Raw genomic sequence first — 19,004 nt, 5'->3', positions numbered from 1 at the left:
GAGGAAATTACTGATTGAACAGCTACTTCACTTTAGCTGCTATCAGACTCAAAACAATTTTACAGTTATCTATATAAATTTTAATTGTGTTCTTTTACTTTTCTAATCACACAAACTGATGGAGAAATTTGTCTGATCAATGATGCCACACAACATTTTACAGTACCCATAGTGGAAAATATATTTCTGCATATGTACTAATAATCATCATTAATAACCAACATGGATTCCATTGTTTTACTAACATTATTTTATTATTATTAGCAGTGCTTAATATTGTGTAATTATATTCTCAAAACATTACCGTATGGTTTCTCATCCCACTTGCAGTAAAAATGGGTGTCTATTGCTGGATTGACTCTTACGATGTAGAAAACAATTACGTTACTGAGGAAAAAGTGAAAAATCAGAAAAAGTGGTGTCATGAATAATACTAATACTATAACATATTTGTATAAGGGAACGACTGTTTAATTTTTCTTATTATTTTACCAATCCGCAGTTAAAAAAAGAAAAAAGTCTACACATCACATATTCTGAGGAAATGATAGAACTTCCTGTTCTCTCACACCTGGAACATTAGCAAGCTCAATCTCCAAAATAATAGAGGCTAAATAATTTACCACGCTGTTTATTTCAAAGAGCTCCTTCCAGAATTAAAGGAAATCTATTTGCATATTTCTAAAGGCATTGTTCCTTCAGTCTGTGATGTTCATCAGTCAGGTTTGCCGCTTTTGTTTTTGTAATCTAAATAAATATAGTTCAATGGTTTGGAACTCCATGGTTATCCCAGTGGATTCCTCTATATCTATTGTGTTAAGGCAGAGCTAGGGGAAGCAAAGGATGACTAATTTTATGAACATAAGATGATGGAAGCAAGTGGAAATCTCTACATTCTGCTACGTTCTGCCACTTTTTAAGACTCTTGTAAAGCCGAGTGGTCCAATAGCTTCTGAATCTCTCACAGTTAAGTTTGTATTTTCCATTTTCACTGATTATTTCTACATTTTTTTTTGATGTATTCATTCATTAGATATGGCTAGAAATTTGGTAGAACACCTCTCATTTACTTGTGGTAGGCATGTGCACACAGGCACCTACCGAACAATAACTACTGGGTGTAAATCGACACCTTGCTTGCAATAATATGTTCACAAATCACGGCCTAAGTAAGAAACAAGTGTTGAGGTAAGGGGGAAACAACCACTGAGAAACAGCGGTTGGAGAGTGAAAGCCAAGGGAATGAAACACAGTACGCTGACAGAAGGAGTTAAAATGAAAATGGATTTCAATTTTTTTCTGATATACTCTAATTTGTCTTAAATATTTTTAAGATTGGAAAAGTTCTGCAAAGCAAATACAGCTTAACTAAAGTAAGCTGTATCAAATTCTGTGTAGTCCTTACTTGTCAGCAGTTTTCACAGTAAAGCAAATGTTTGTACCTTGAGCAGAGCTTTACAGGAACGAGATTTTCCACTTTGTGGAAAATTATACAAAATGTGTTTAAAACTGTAAACACAGAATTTTAAAATTTCCTGATATTTCCTATGAATCAGGCTATCTCTGTATTTCCTACCAAAATAGCATTAAAATTGATGTATACTTGCTGAATGTCTCCATTTTAGCAAAATATAGAAAAAAGATAATTTGGTTGATGCAACCCGGATTGTGGCGCAAAGCCTGTTCTTCCATTGAAATCAAGGTGACTCTGGGCAGGATCACACAGTGCACAACGCAGGACTGAGCCCAAGACTATACAGACAAAACCATGGAAGACAATGCATAACTGAAGCCAGCTCTACAACAGCTGGATTTTATTCTAAGCCTGTCCCTTATCCTGTCTACAGTCAAGGGAGAGAAATCAGCTCCTAAGGGAGAGAAATTGGCTCCTAAGGGCAGTTTAGCCTAACTATAAAACATACATCTAAAATAACTAGCCAAATCACCTTCTGAAGAGCCTCTCCTTCTGCTAACCGTAGAATAACTAGCTTAGGCTAAATGTCTAAATTAGAGAATTTTCACTTTGAAGACAGTTAAGTTTGGAAGAGAGAAATATTTAATTATTATATGTTTTATTATTGACTTGTGATGGCCACAATTTCACCCAATCTTTCAGTATACAATGGCTGTTGATGTTTAAATATGTAGCTGCTGCCACCGAAAGAACCTCAGAGTTTCATAACAGCGCTGAAGACCAAATTTAGAATTCATTGCCACCCCCACACCATCTCCTGAAAACCATGTCCAGAAGACAAGATTCATAGATACCTTGGGGATCTCCTTCTCACAATGTTGCCTAGTGCAACATTTGTAGTTCATGTGATTTTTTTACTCCAAATTAAAAATACGAAATGTGGTAGCATTTAGCCCCTTTGAACATCATGAATAGCTCAGTTAAAATTTGGTCAAAGTCATCATCACACAGTGGACATTGTATTTCAGCTTGTCGAGGAAAGGTTTGGAAGACAAAGGGCAAAGTCTGAATTGTCCTTAAAGCTCTGTAGACAGCCAGTGCAAAGTGCCTGAGAAGAAGGGTGAGACATTTCCATTTCCTTGAGTGAATCCATGATTTAGCCATTGAACTTTGGACACTGAAAAGCTATGAGAATTAAGAGCACAAAAGTGGCAGCAGGAATAGTTAAGATGGGAAGTGATTAAGGCACGAACAATGTGAGGCTGGAAAGTACTGCAACAGGCCGTTGGGAAATAACGATTACAGTGTCAGCACTGAACTGCCAAATGTGTTTGCTACTGACTGAAGTGGGGCCCGGGATTTCTTTGTCACAAAGCACGGCATTGCTAAAAATGAAACATTTGTCTCAATCAGTGAAGAAAAACCAAAGAAAGCGGTGTTGCCTCCCACCTTCTCGATGGACACATTTGTGCTATAGGTGGCCGTGGACAACTGCTCATCAGTGCTGGATTAGTCAGCAGCCCATGTTCCTCAATGTGATTTTCCTAGGGCATGGTGAAGCGTTGCCTGCATGGTGAATAGAAAACAAGACAGCATGCCTTAGCAACATGTTTCAAGAAGCAGAAACATACTGAAAATTCACTGGAAAATCAACACAGTATTTTTTATAAAGGGGAATCACTCAAGGGGACCTTTCTCAAGACCGAAGTTTGTGCAATCTAAAACTTGGAAAGATGTTTTGACTAGACTGAGCAATCTGTTGACCTTTCAGAGACATGCTCTTGGTAAATTCATGTGTACCAAAGGTACTGGAGCTGATTTACTATGAAGCAAGGCAATGTCTGCTCAAGGAATGCCCCAATTTCGTGAAGAATGTAAATTTGCTATTTTTACAGAACTCTGAGAAAGTTACACAGCCATCTCATATTGTACAACCCTAAAGCTCTCTCCTATCAAACAATTAAAAACATCTCCGTAGATACAAATTAGCATCACAGATGCTAAGATATTGCTGTCATTCAGTCAGTGAAAATGTTGTAGGCAAAATGTTAAGTTAAACATATGGTTATACGTAATGCTGAGGTTGGAGGGGTCTACATGTCATAGCTCTCCAGCAGCTCCAAAAGTTGTTTCATGGATACAGATTATACAATAAAAGCATTTGGAGAAAGCTTTCTGCTTTCATTTGTAAATGCAAAATTTTTCATTTTCTCACTCTAAGATCATTTAATGTCATATCCCACATGACATTCTGGTCTCTAAATTGGAGAGAAACAGATTTGACTGATGGAGCACTCAGTGGATAACGAACTGGCTGAATGGTCCCACTCAAAGAGTTGTGGTCAATGGTGACCAGTGACGAGTGGCATTCCTCAGGGGTTAGTTCTGGGACCAGTGCTGTTTAACATCCTTGTTGGCAACATGGAGAATGGGACTGAGTACACCCTCAGCAAGTATGCGGACGACACCAAGCTGTGTGGTGCGGTCAACACACTGGAGGAAAGGGATGCCATCCGGAGGGACCTGGACCAGCTTGAGAGATGGGTCGATGCCATCCTCATGAAGTTCAACCAGGCCAAGTGCAAGCTCCTGCACCTGGGTCACGGTAATCCCAAGATGGGCAGAGAATGGATTGACAGCAGGCCTGAGGAGAAGGACTTGAGGGTGCTGGTTGGTGAGACCAGCAACATGCACTTGCAGCCCAGAAGGCCAACCACATCCTGGGCTACATCAAAGGAAGCACGGCCAGCAGGTCGAGGGAGGGGATTCTGCCCCTCTACTCTGCTCTGGTGAGACCCCACCTGGAGTACTGTGTCCAGTTCTGGAGCCCCCAACATAAGAAGGACATGGACCTGTTGGAGAGAGTCCAGAGGAGGGCCACAAAGATGATCAGAGGGCTGGAACACCACTCCTATGAGGAGAGGCTGAGAGAGTTGGGGTTGTTCAGCCTGGAGAACAGAGGGTTCTGGGGGGGGCTTATAGCAACCTTCCAGTACCTAAAGGGGGCCTACAGGAAAGATGGGGAGGGACTCTTTATCAATGAGTGTAGCGATAGGACGGATAACAGTTTTAAACTGAAAGAGGGTAGATTGAGAGTAGATACTAGGAAGAAGTTATTTACTGTGAGGGTGATGAGGCACTGGAACAGGTTGCCTACAGAAGCTGTGGATGCCCCACCCTTGGAAGTGTTCAAGGCCAGGTTGGATGGGGCTTTGAACACCCTGGTCTAGCGGAAGGTGTCCCTGCCTGCGACAGGGGGGTTGGAACTCGATGATCTTTAAGGTCCCTTCCAATTCTAACCATTCTATGATTCTATGACTTTTAAGCCACTGTTCACACTCTGGCATTCACCAGTTCAGTATTTTACTTTAATGTTGTAATCTCAATAAAAATATTTTCAGATGTGGCTACATGCATTCACTGAGAATTTACCACCACTTGAAAATGTTTCCCCATTATTCAGTTGTCTCTAAATAAAAACTTTGCCTGGTAAAAGCAGTTTCTTTAGAATAGATAGCACCTCTTATGGATGGCCATGTCTCTTACAGTAAATCCAGATAGTTCCATCATAGAACATTTCATGAAGCCACGTACCTTTTCTTCTGACTTCTCACATCACTTTATTACATTGAAATAATAGACGGGGAGCAGTCCCTGTGTTCACTTCAATGCAAGAACCGCCATTCAAGTCACCGCAGCATTGCAGCCTATGCAGGAAGGAAACATTTTCACTGTCTACACCAGCACTGCCTCCCACATAAAGTCCTGTCACGGGGGTTATGTCTCACCCACGGGACCTGGAAGGGCTTCTAAGCTGCCCGACCCACATTCCCAGTCCACGCTCAGGAGGGTGCTGGGGCTGCCCTATCTCCCTCCCCATCACCACCCGGGTCCCACTGGAAGGCAGCCCGGCTGGAGGGGGGGCTGCAGCACATTCCTGACAGATCCAAGATATAAGACACATAAACAGGCAGCATAACCCGTATTCTATTCTCAGTTACCCAGACATTAAACAACCCCCGGACTTCTATTGTGTGGGGATTGTATCTTGATGGGTAGAAGAACAAAGAAATGTGTCAAAGCATACAGGAATATTTCTCCCCACATGTTTGCACTTTTTTCCGAACGTTAATTAAATAAGCTCAGGTGGCTTTGCCTGATTGTTTACACTTGAACATTTCATCAACTTAATATTCTATAAACCTGACTACATATGCTATTCATTCACGAATTTTTAAAAATGGGTGCATTTTGTTTCAAGATGCAGATGTTACTAACAGATCTCAGTATGAATAAACAGGAATCTGTGTTTATGTGTGATACAGAGAATTGTGTAGGGAGTTCTCCTCATTAAAATGGTAAACTAAGCCCAACTTAATTACAGCTTGAAAGCCAAAAGGAAGTACGTTACTATCTTATCCTGCAGGACACAAGGTAATTTAAAAGAACAGTGGCATTTTAGTGATAATGTAAACAGAAATACAGAATCAAACTAGACAGTAGTATTTGGTATGCTTCATACCTATAGAGATACGTTTTTATTTCCAGTGATGATTTTCTGGCTTGGCTACTTATAAGAAAAAAAGGTCAGTCAGTCAGACTGCCTCACTGTAGGACAGTTAGACTGTCAGTAGGACTGTCAAAAGCTGTCCTAAACCACACTCCATATATCTGGAAAGCAAAATTAAATGCATACAATTTACTTTTTTACTCTGAGACACTTTATACAGCTTCTAGATTAATGTTCTGCAATGAAACAGAGAGAAAGCACTCATAAAGACAATTACATTTTCTTTCTTCTAACAAGGAATCGGGAGCAATAAGCTTTTTCTGTTTCCTTGCCTGACGACAAAAGGCTGTAAACCAAGACATTAAGAAATTCAGCCAGAAAAGAAATCTGGGCACCAGGATGCAAAAGTCATAGTACTGAAGACTCCGCTGCAGTGTTTTGGACACATATTTTGTTTGCGTCATTTTTTCAAATGATTTTTTTTTTTTTTTTTTCTGAAGGGGGTTCCAAAAGGAGCCGAGTACAGTTTGTCTCCCGTGTTGTTTAGCAGCAAGACAAATTCACGGCCTCGGCGAATCCCCCTGTTAAATTTTTAAGCTAGAGGTATTGTAAGCTCTTCCTGCAAGTGGAAATAATGCATTGTGTTCTTAGACTACTTTTGACATCTAGCTTCTCTTATTCATTTATTCTTACCCAAAAGAATTATTCTTCTCTGGCTGAGTTGAGCTGATATATCTCCAGCTAAAATATCCACAATTTGCAAAGTAGATACCCTTGCAGTCAGCATATATTAATAGCTTCGAGAGCAGAACAGTCTGTGGTGCCGTCTACCTTTGCACAGTATCATTGCGGTTAGCAGAACCACTCTATAAATAAGCTTTGGGTTCTGTATTCTCAGCTTTTTCAGCCTCAGGAGGCTGGAAATTAAAGCCTGCAAATCACAGGGAAGTGCCCTAACCAGCCAACATGGGGAGAAAAAGTAGGATATTGTGGTTTTTATTGGCACACACAATACAAATAATCTAACCGTTCCCACATGGTTGAAAATTTAGAAAAGACCCAGTTTTATCAAAAGTATATAAGTTGCCATTTTTTCAGCAAAAATGGCTCAGCCAAATGAAAGCACTCAGCGTTAACACCGAACCAACACCCAAGAAGCCCATGAACACAGCAGTCTATCAAACCTCACGTAAACCAAACTTTAGATGTGGATGGTGTCACACAACCACATGAAAAACATTACAAACATTTTTACATGCCACAAAATGAAACTGTAACCCCACAGTTAAAAATAAGGATTCCCTTTAAATGAGTGCAGAGGAACCAGGAACCGCAACAGCCACCCCCGAGGCTGCCACTCTTTGTTCTGCTGGCAGTGGCTGAACCTTTCTGTTAAGTCCCCGGCGTTAACTCCGATTAGGAACCGTGCTGCAGGTTGGCACTTGTCCAGCTCCCATCAAATAATATTTACGCCTCTCTTATCTGGTCATAAATTGTTAAACTTGATCTTTTGGCTTACCCCAAACAATTACCTGCCTGTCATAAAAGCAACGCGGTGCATTGCTAGAGGCATAGAAGAGCTTCTGTTATGTTTTCGAACTTGTGCTGGTAGGTGGAGTTGGGAGACTTTGAGGCTGCCTTTCCTGAATGAATGGACTGAGTCCTCAATCTTTAATTCTGATCTGGTGAATGGAATGAAAATGCTTAACCAACCACCCGGACAGATGTTAGCGTAGTTGTTATTGAACTTGACCTGCTCCCAGAGCTCTTCAAGAACCACCAGTATCCCTTAGCGGCGAGAACAGTTAGTAGCAGGGGAACTGGACTTTGACAGATCACTAATTCCAAAGTTCATCTGCTAGACTATTAACATAGGTGGGCACACTTAAGCACATTTTAATGCAAAAATGCTTAATGTTATTTCTCCTTTCTCTCACTGTCCAAAATCACAGTTCAGGGATTGCTGTTTCTCCTTTAACACTGGACCTCACTGCTGCCTTGTGCCCAACAAGCAAGCTGGCCCCAGTTTCTGCTTTAGTTACCCTACGCATGTCCCTGGCTGTCCTCCGTTCAGATTGCAGAGGGGTGCTTTGCAGGAACAGGTCTTCAGTGATGCTAACTGATGTGCTGACAGAGCTGACACCCTGCTTTGAAAGTCAGTGTGAATACAATAAACTTTAAACAATTATCTTAACAGCTTATTTTCACTATCAAACTCTTTGACCTTTAACAGAGCAACATATATTGTTTCAGTAGTTAACCTCAATTACTTCATTATACAGCTAATAAACCACAAATTTGTTCTTTATAATATGGGAGTCCTTACCACATGGTTTTCTACTTCAGTATCTTCCAAATCCTCCTCATGGATAAATCAGACCAAATAAGTCCGTCTCACATAGCAAAGAATAGAGGTAACTGCTCTCAGCCCTTCAACCTCTGCATTCCTCAGGCTTTCAAAAGACAGAGCCACCCTGATTTCCACCTGCGAAAGGGCAGCCCCAGAATGTAAACAGTTTCTTTGTGCTGAATCTCTCTTTGCTTTCCCTGAACTTGAGTTGACATGAAGTATTTGGCCGAGCCGTGCGCGGACTCCAAAGGCCAAGCCCCCTTCTCTCTGCCAGGCATGCTGAGATAAAAACACAGATAAGATTCGTTGTTCCTGTAACTTCTGTACCTGGGAAACATAAAAAAACCTGGGCAGCACTCAGCTGCTTTTGGACACTGTGTGGAAAAGCCACTAAACTCGGAGCACACGAGAGGCAAAATTCTTCTGCATCCAGATTGTGTCCTATAAATTCCTGCCATACAGGTCATCAGTGGAGATGTGTATCATGGCCAAAGGGAAAGGACAATACTGCTTTGATACCAGGCTTTTTGCCTTCCCCGCCTTTCATTTTTTGCCCTTCTCTACCACTTCAGCTTGAGCTGTGCTGCTCACTTGCTTTTGCCACGGCGTCTGCTTTCTTGCGGCCGTCAGGACGTGGGTGCCCAGAGCGCACACGCTGCCAGGGCAGATAGGAGACAGCAAGTTTATCGCTGGGGAGGTTGGCATAGCCAGTACCGTATTCTTCTGATTCTTTATTTGTTAGTCATAGCTTGCAGATGTCACAGGAAAAATAACTGTGCAGCATCTTCAAACATTGCACACAGTGGAGGCATGTGGCACTTCTCCGAAAACATAGGAACGTTCGGCCAGCTTTCCCCGCTGCCCAGCTGGCTTGGCCAGAGCACTTAGCTAGCAGCAAAAGATTCGGGCTGCTGAGAACACACTAATTACAAAAGCATACTTCAGCTAATCACGTCAGGCTTCAGCTCTGTTCCTGAATTTTCTTTCGATTTTTGCTCTCCGCCCACTCCTTGGTGAGCTCTGGGTAAATGCTCACATTGTCTATTGTTAATATTTCTTGCCTACGTGATGATAGTTGGGTTTTGAACAAGTGCCTGAACAAAACCACCTTTGCTGGATGGGTCATGAGATAGAGTGGAATTTGTGAGGCATCTTTGTCCAGATTATATTGCCTTCAGCTATGTTCTGCCAGAGACACCCTGTAATACTCTGTAAATACATGCTCTTTCATGTCACAGTGATCTGGAAATAATGTCTCTGAATGGAACAAAACAGAAAGAAAGGACATTTTCTCACAGGCCTGTCTTAAAACACTATCTTTGAAAATACCAGAATAATCTAAATTCTACGTATGACAGGCAAAGGTGAGCCTTTTTTTCTTCTGGCACCTATTAGAGGCGCAGTTAGACTGCACAGCCCTTGTGTTGAAACTGCATTCTCACTTGTTTTTCAAATATCCCCCCTGGCCAGCTTCTTGCAGGAGGTCTTCCCGGGCAGACTGAGCATTTTGTGAAAAATACATCCTCGTCAATCTGCAGAATGCCTGGCGCTAAATGTTCTAATAGTTCAGGGCAGGTTTACGCTTCTTCTTACGCACTCATTGTGGGGAGCAATGGACGCTTCTGTGTCCCTTTGCTCCTCAGCTTTCCTCCCAGCATTAAGAAACATCATCGCAGGCAACAACACAGCAGGGAAACCAGTCATCTCCTTCCTAACAATGGGATGGGCAGGCAGCGAGCTGGGAAAGGAGTGGTGGCTTTTTGACCCTACACATACCATCAACCTGATCTGCCGCAAATCAAGGACTGAGCAAAATATATCTCCACTGGAGCAAGAGAAGAACCTGGAAACAACCTGGTAGGTTGCTCTTTTGTCAGACTTTGTGGTGATCCCAGAGCCGAGTCCTTACTGTATTCTCAAACTCACTGTGAAGATGCAGGTTGCATCCATCTTATCACACACAACAGGCGGAGTCTATTTAAAACAGCTTCCACGTTCCCCAGAGCTTTCCCTACTCAGCATGCCGAACACTACTTTTCCTTATTACAAATCAGCTCAAGAAGCAAAAGCTATGCTAATGAGGCAAATTAGGTGACTAAAAAGATTTAATCTATTGTTTTTGAGAATTTGGGTACTCATGCAATGTCACCAGGATGTGGACTATAAAAAAAAAATCCAAGAGAAAAAGAGAGTTTACCAGAATGTTTTGAATTTTCACGATACAGCTGGAAGTTATGTGTACAGTATTGTGCAGCACACACTAACAGGTTTTCAAATGACACACTGGGCACGTAGAAAGGCAAACGGGTTCCCCGATACGCTTCACAGGATTAATAAACATGAGCTTGACAAAACAGCATCATTTTATTGCCACACAATGAAATAGGAATGAGTCACGCAAATAAAGACAATATAGAACAAAAAGCACAGATGTCTTGCCAGAAGTTATATAGAGAGAAAAACAAAGCCCTGGTCTACCAGCCCTCAGTGTTCAGATGATCATACTGGTACTTTTGTATTCATGTCAGAAGGTCCTCAAAAGCTCTGTTCTCCTGTCTTTTGCTTCTCTTTTATTAACAAATTTGAAGTAAACTAGAAAGCCTACTATGAAAAGAGTTAAACAAATCTAAAATACTTGGTTAAGGCACCAAAATAAACCTGGAGCTGCTGAAATGGAAAACAGAATGAGTCATAATCCAAGAAATGCCTCAGGCTTGCCACCCTCTCAGTATAATATGTCAATATTATCTAATAAACTTGACATTCAAAGGTTCAGAGAGCCCAGCATATGTTTTAGATAGCCACCAAAACAAAGTGTAGATATATATATGCACCTTCATTTCCTGTGCAACCTGCTGTAGGTGCCCCTGCTCTGGCGGGGGGCGGGGGGGGTGGGGGGGTGGGGGGTGGACTAGATGATGTCCAGAGGTCCCTTCCAACTCTGACCATTCCGTGATTCTGTGATTGCCCTCACACTTTGGGGATGAGTGGGGACGCACTTTCCTGGGTGCGTCCTTAGAAGGGCCCCAGGAGCCTCGTCAGAGCATCGCCTGGCCCAGCGTGAGCAGGATTTTTAAGGAACCAGAGCTCAGGTCGAGGGAAAACTGCCTCAAAGGGCAAGAGGGGGCTAAGCCTCAGGAGTGGCCTAGAACTCAGAGTATTGCCTGGGTTGTTTTACCATATATAGGCCGGATACAGTCCTCAAGTACTTTGACGTTCAAGTCTCTGATTCTGCCCTTATTCCCAGAGGTTCAGCTGGAAAAGCTGGAGCTCTGACTTATTTCAGCTGTCGGACTAACAAGTTTCGCGCTGGAGGATGGGAGTCTTTACATAGAATTCTTTGTCAAAGAGGAAAAGAAGCAAGCCGTGGAAAAGTGATAAGTAGCATCAATGAAGGAATAGGAACACACACACATAAAACCAAAATAAATAAACAAAATCTCAGCTATAATTTGAAGCAGCCTGCAGAAAATAAAAGGGGCAGACCTTCAGCTGGCATAAACAGAAGCTGTGGAGGCCAAGCATTTATTCTGATTAATCTTAAAGCTATAACGCCTGAGAGAGCCCATATTAAAAAACTAAATGCATTGTTCGCAATACAAACTAAACGGTTTTGAGCTGTTTTCATGAACACATCATGTCAAAAAGAAGGGAGGTGAAAATCTATCTGTAGATGACCTTACTCTAAGCGTGCCTGCCAGGAATTTTACATGCAGTTATAGCCGGCTAACTATCAGAAAGACCGAGGGAGAAAATGGAAAGGGTCCAGAAAACAGCAAAAATGATCAGAGAGTTGGAGAGACAGATACACAGTGAGGGACAAAAATAGAACTGGATTTTTAAGCCCTTGGCTCTATGACAATTAAAGAAATACAGCAATCTACAGCTTGAAAGGCATGAATACAAAAAGAGATGGACTTTTATGGCAAAAGAGGAAGGGCGACTAAATAAGAAAAGAAAAATGCATGCTGGAGTTCCAAAATAGACTGAGTAGTCTCCCAAACATGGAATCTGTGAGAGACCTGCTAGTCCAGGACTAAAAACATTTTCTTCTCCCAGACCTGTCTACAGTAGGTCTCTTGAAAACTTCTTATTCCTGTTCTTCTTAGTTCACCTCCACAATTCAATGTTCCTTGCTCCTAAGGCAGCGTAGCTGGAATTTTATTCAAGGATCGTCTAGCTCTGGTCAAGACAGTTTTGGAGAACAAACCAATCCCTAACCTAGCCACTGTTCTCTGCTGTGTGTCCTGCTGCCACCGCTGCCACAAGCACGAACATTGAAGGAAATTTTAAGACACAAGCATCATAGACATACAATTTCTTTCAGCATTTGTTCAACTCACTGGGTGCTGCTGACTCATTTAGGCAAGAGCTTCCTTATTCCATCCGGATTTAATAGAAAGCTATGTGACAGACAGAAAGAGAAAGAGCACGCAGCCTTGGGAGGGAGCAGCCTGGAGGGAAAAACCCCAGAAGCAGCCAGTTAATCACAGTTTGCTAGACTTTGGATGTTTATCATGTACATCCTGTCTGGAAAGTAACTTTGCATTCTATCTGCTCCTATCTCCTTCTTGTGGATAAGCTGGACAGAACAAAACACTGTAACAGATATACATATGCACATATAATGTATATATATTATATATTATATATATACATGTGTTGCAATACACGGACTAGTTGCATGGGCACCACAGGGTCAGGCCACGTCACACTAGAGAATTCTTACAGAGAGAAGAAATGCAAGCCAAGTGCACCTTCAAGAATGGGAACAACTATACTTATTTAACTCAAAATAGTTCGCAAAAATATCGGTTGCTCACATGGGCATTTGTCTTCTGTTCTCTCCTCATCTCTCTTCTCAGTGGAATTTTCAAAGCAGATATTTTTAAATTGTATGCCCGTTGAAAAGGTATTCTGCAAATTCTACTGTTTGCAAAACAGCATCTCTTTTCATAAAGGAAGGGTTTTTTTCCTCAAAAATTACTTAATTTACCTAAAGAAGTCAAGATTTAACCAAGCTATCAGACTATAAAAAGATAAATAAATTACACATTAAGAAAAAACCCAACAACAGTGTTTGTGAAGCACTCCTTGTGCAAGTAAAAGTCAGACTTAAGAACTTTAAGTGTAGGAATGGCCAATACCTTGGAAAGGAAAAACTCATCACTCCGTACACAGATGACCTATATATATTTATGGCTTGCCAATAAGCCATTCTAAAACTATATGATGAATAATAATGGAAAATATTTTTTTTCTATATTTTAGCAAAAAAAAAAAAAAAAGGTTTTGTTGTCTGTCCAGGGTTGTATTAATTTATTGCTTAGAATGTCCTAAATTCCTTGGAGACTTTCTGGCTCATCAACTGATTGCAAACAGACCAAAAATGCATTCTTAGGATAAGTAGTTTATCAGACTGTAAGTATTTTTGTAAAGGAACTGCACAAGAGAATGACCTAATTCAAGCATAACACGCTCAGTATTCTCCTTCCATATCCAAAGCACGAAAAGAGAAGAAACCTGTGAAAAGATCAAAGAGCTTTCAACATAGAAAGTTGTTAAATAGCAAGTTGCAGAAATCGTGGAAAATTCAGTGATAGTAAACCACTGAAGTGTGGTTTAGAAATGCAAACTAAACCATGCTAGTCTCAATCAAGTGATGGCCACATTTAAATTCAGATTCCAGATGGGCACCTTTCATAAATGGCTCTGAGATGTATTTGATCCAGCTGCTGAATGGACAGGAATCTGCACCTTCAGAAAAAATTATCAGGGTTTTTTTTTTAACCTGTCCAAACTATGTGAGCAGCTACTGAAGAGTAGAAGAGTTTGATTTTCACTTTTTTGAAAGTCATCCACCAATGACAGCACCCTGCTTCACACCCCCAGTCATCACTTGCTTCCCACAAGACATTAGTGTCCCGCAAAGCAACACTCCATCTGTAGAAGTATAAAACAACCATTAGCAGAATCCTAATTAAACCAGAGCATTTAGCAATCTCCAGCAAACATGGTGTGATCCAAGCTAAAGAGCAGGACTCTCCATCCCTGACAGCTAATCCCAGAATATTTGCAACAGAGAGCGGCCAACCACAGTTATTGCTTTTATAAAGATTTTCCATCAGAATCTGGTTTAACTCTTGGATGCTCATGGAAAAATTATCCGGTCCTTCCTGCAGACCCCACCAGCACCAGAGCTGTTTGCGTATCTCCTCCACAATATCCCTTTTCCTTTTTCATTTCAGTGGGTGATCAGCACAAGCTCTGAAGTTCAGGTTCTGCTTTCACGCTACACCAAATTCTAATGCCTTTCTTTGCTCTGCTTATATGAATAAGCAGCCATAAGCACTTGGGTCACCACATTTTAAGGAGCTACCACCGGTCAGCTGAACAGTAGCAGCTGGCTGTTTGGCCACCGTGCTGCAAGGTTAAAGCAGATGGTTTTCCTCCCCAGCTGTGGCAGGTCTGGAGCAGGAACAGGCTCATGAGTTACCATGCGGCGTTGAGCAGCTCTCCAGATCCTACATCCCTTTCCCAACCTTTTACAACGTGCGACTGGCTCACTTAGCAAAAGCCTAACTTAAATACTTTCACAAACCCCATTAGGGTTCCTTATAATCTTTACTATGCATAAGCACACAGGAAATATTGATTACAAAAGTCCCTGTACTGCTGTAGACATTGAAGCACAGATCACACATGCAGTCGGTCCTCAAATCCCAACCTGGGACCTTTTTCACTAGATCATCACTTTTTTCAGCATTCAAATCCGGGTCCCACTGAATCATTCTGAGCTTTGCCCTGTAACATACGCTGACATATTAATAACAGCTCTGCTGATACATCCTATAAACTGCAGTGAGAAGCAAAAATTGGGAAAGAAAATGAAAACAGACAAGAATGAATTATGAAAACACACTGAAAACTTTTCCAGACTTCTACTGATGGGAGAAAAGAAAAAAGAAATATCTAAAAATGTCTGAGCCCAGCCCCCTTGCTATTCCCCACGCTCTCCATCTGCTCACAAGGAATTGTATTCCCATTGTTGGTATTAAACAGCAAACTCCCTCACCCCCTCACTGGAGACCATTTGAGCACTAACTTGTAAATCATCACAACAGTAACTCAAGAGACCTCATGGGAGTACTTTCTTTCTTCCTTTCTCATATTATTTCAGCTATGCTGAAAGCTACTACAAACATCTCTATTACCACTAACCTAGCTTCGCTAAAAGAGATCCAGAAAATCCTAAAATCATTTAAGCAACCACTTTTTGCCCTGAATGCATTTATTGTGTCATGTCTACTCTGATGCTTTAAGCAGCTTTCACTGTAACACATATAAAATCAATCTTCATAGAAGCTTTTCGCTTAAATTCAGTAGCATTGGATATAATTTGGCAAAATAAATACAAATGTTTAGCTGTGCCTTGCATTTGTTTACACTGATTGATCTGAAAACGGTGACATTTACACTACACAGGGCAGAAAACTACAAGAAAAGCAAGGGAGAGCACGGGCGTATCCATACACAGAGACAGGACGTAATTATCCCTTTTCATGGAACAAGTCAAGAGTCATTGCTTCAGTGCTGACAAATTATAGAATCATAGAATGGTTTAGGTTGGAACGTGCTTTAAGATGGTCTAGTTCCAACCACTCTGCCATAGGCAGGGACACCTCCCACCTCCCACTAGACCAGGTTGCTCAGAGCCCCATCCAGCCTGGCCTTAAACACCTCCAGGGATGGGGCCTCAACAGCTTCTCTGGGCAACCTGTTCCAGTGCCTTACCACCCTATAAAGTGAAAAAGTTCTTCCTAAATGAATTTCTTCCTAATTAATTTCTTCCTAAATTAACACAGATACGATGCACTCACTTTTTCCATAAGTCTCCCATCAGCTTTTCTTATGTACACTCTTCAAAGAAGTAATATTTTTTTTTCTTATATAGATACAGCTACATCAAGACATGTTGAAATTTGCAGCTCAAACCTCTCTGTATGTGTCAAAAGTGAATATCTGATCTGCCCACTGTGAAAACAAGGAAATCTAGATTCCCATCCATATCTTCAATCTCCAAGATCCTTCAGGTTTTGCCTCATTTTAAAGCATCTTGCATATCCCTGAATGCCATGCAAATTTCTCAGTTCACTACACCTGCTTCTTTCATACGGATTTATACCCAGACATGCATTTAGCAGAAGGAAAATCGGGAAAAGGGGTTGCAACCTCTCCATGAACGCTGCCTGGTTCGCTTCTGGAAATCTCAGCGGTGCAGCCGCCTCTCCCTTCCACCCTCACCTCATGGGCCGGTGAGGGCTGTGCCCACCGTTTTTACACCTCACTCCTATATGTACACAAATATTTAGAGCCCATCTGACACTTTGTATCCCAGTGGTCTGTCTGTAAAATGGCGGTAACAAAAATTCCCCAGCTACAGCATAGAGATATGAGGATAAAATAAAAGACTCTTCTCACAGTTCCTCTGAAATAATTTAAGATTTTCAATATTGATCTTGAAAAGAAAATAACATATTTGAAGTACACATCTGTTAAAACTCCAATGAAATTACAAGAGAAATTAATAGAATTCCTTGTCCTTTATCTCTTTGAAAATGTAAAGTGCTATTTATATGATAATCATTATATGATACTTTTAGACAAAGTTACAAATATTTTGTAAAAGGGAAAGGAGAGGGAAAATAGGAAAAGGACACTCTGAGAGCTGAACTCGTCCCAACAAGCAAAATAGAATAGAGGCCCCACTGGCCATTATCTGTGGTCTTACAGCAAAGACTGGAGAGCTTTCTCAAACGCAAAGTATAATTGTGAAAGCTTTTGAGAAAAGACATATAACTGACATCCCTGCCACGGTCAGGAAAGACAGTTTCTATCTGTATATAAAGCACTAAAATCACTAAAAGCACTAAAATCATTTGAGTAATGCTCAAAGCTTAAACAGGAACATCCTTATAAAACACATGTTGAACTGACACCACATTTTTCAATAAAATCATACATTGGTTTGAGTCTAAATGTAACTGACTTAACCCATTCTTAAGCCGCTGACAAATATGAAAACTTTTTTTGCTGAGAACTTCCGTCCTCCAAAAATCTGCGTGTGAGCTGAGCTGTATCCCCTTGTGCTGCTCTTCGCACCTCAGAGGAATTGCTGTGAACATGCAAGATGTGTCTTCATACTCTTCTCCACATCAGTTCTTAAAACTCCTTTTCCAATAATGTGTATGAAAACACAGTAATAAAACTATTGAGCCTACAACAGCCTTGCTTGTTTCTAGGGATGCCCCATCCATATGTCCACATCCATCATTCATCCCTCGGTCCATACTTCTGATCACAAGCCTTTTGAGAGGCTACTTGTTGTTCAGTGTTTGTGTGCTCTGTACCACAATAAGTTCTGAGAGGCTATTCCAATACAAAGAAGTTGCAATAATGAGGAATTTCACCCTTTCACTCATTAAAAATACAGCAGCAAAATGCGTAATGGAGCTCCTCAATAGCTGATGGTACCTTCAAGCAGAAGTTGAGCACCACAAAGAACTACACCTGGGCCAAAGTGTGGAAACACACACACATGCACAGGAATTTCATGGTACATGATATAATTCTTTGGCTGTTATCTGCACCGAGATTAAAAAAAAAAAACAAAAAACAAAAACAAAAAACAAAAAAAAAAAAAAAAAAAAAACAAAAAAAAACAAAACACCTGTCCAAAGGATGGTACACAATATTATAGAAGACTGGAGAAGATTTCCACCCTGCCTGTGGTCATTGCTCTCTACTCTCACTTTTGTCCTTCAAACTGTTGTGTCCAGCCGTGCTGGCAGACAGCTGAGCCTGGCAGCCCTGGGGATAGAAACTGGAAGAATCTCCCCTGCTGAACACTGTATATGCCTCCCTGATTTCTGTACATTTGCCAGAAATATCAGGGATCAGAGTTTGACACTGCTCAGCCTTTGCCATCAACCCCACTTGGTAATTCATACAGAAATCTTTTCCAAAACAACTACCAGAGTTATTGAAAACAGCATGTTTTAAGGGGTTCTTAATAAAGAACACCCTAAGTCATCTACAGCCTTGAGCTTGTGTTGCCTTTAAACAGGCTTTTCATGAAAAATATTATTCTTTCAGGAGCAATTGCATCACCTCTTTATTTCAAATCCTCAGAGATTACAAAGGAAAACTCTTCATTTTCCATGGTGCTGTCTTGACAGACATCAACATTTATCAGCTATTACATTAGCAGATTTCAAAAAACAGATGGACATTAACAAAAAACACTATTTGTTGTATTTTTTATAAAGGGGGTTGATACTGCAAGACCATTCTCCAGTGGCAGACTGTGATTTGGTCAGTCTTGCAAGAAGAACCACCCCCTGGCTTTTAGCAAAGCTGGAGCTGAGCAAATGGAGTTATGGACTCACTGGTCCAGCTGGTCAGTAGAGTGAGGTGCAGCATGAGTGGTTGGGAATTGGGTAGAGCTGTTGAAAAGCAGCTCCCTGGTTGTGCACGTGCACCCCATCCATGCCTCTAGTGAGGGGGAAGTTAGAAAACAGCTGACAAACCAGTATGCTCTGACTTCGGGAGCCAAGGGGCTAGTTTGGGATGCTCTGCTGGTTGCTCCTACCTTGCTTTTCAGCAGCACCAAACCCAAATTTCCACACCAGACCCAAACAGCCACCAGGAGCCTGCTGAATGCCTTTGGG

At 41.3% G+C, this 19,004-nt stretch overlaps 1 long non-coding RNA gene across 2 annotated transcripts; it reads right to left on the bottom strand.

Annotated features, from left to right (window-relative positions):
- Nucleotides 1–307: 307 nt before the first annotated feature.
- On the bottom strand, nt 308–8,434 carry LOC309686064. 2 transcript variants are annotated; one of them, XR_014270512.1, is made up of 3 exons: nt 8,251–8,434; nt 2,864–2,980; nt 308–387 (listed from the first exon to the last, which is right to left on the bottom strand). It is a non-coding gene; the product is annotated as an uncharacterized lncRNA (long non-coding RNA). The 2 variants fall into 2 exon arrangements; XR_014270513.1 differs by lacking the exon at nt 8,251–8,434 and adding an exon at nt 7,967–8,028.
- Between the last annotated feature and the right edge of the window lie 10,570 nt (nt 8,435–19,004).

Source organism: Vanellus vanellus, assembly GCF_965231255.1.
Source record: "Vanellus vanellus genome assembly, chromosome: 1".
NCBI lineage: Eukaryota > Metazoa > Chordata > Aves > Charadriiformes > Charadriidae > Vanellus > Vanellus vanellus.
Note: the sequence above shows the minus strand (reverse complement) of the source record. Positions and strands in the feature narration are given on the sequence as shown.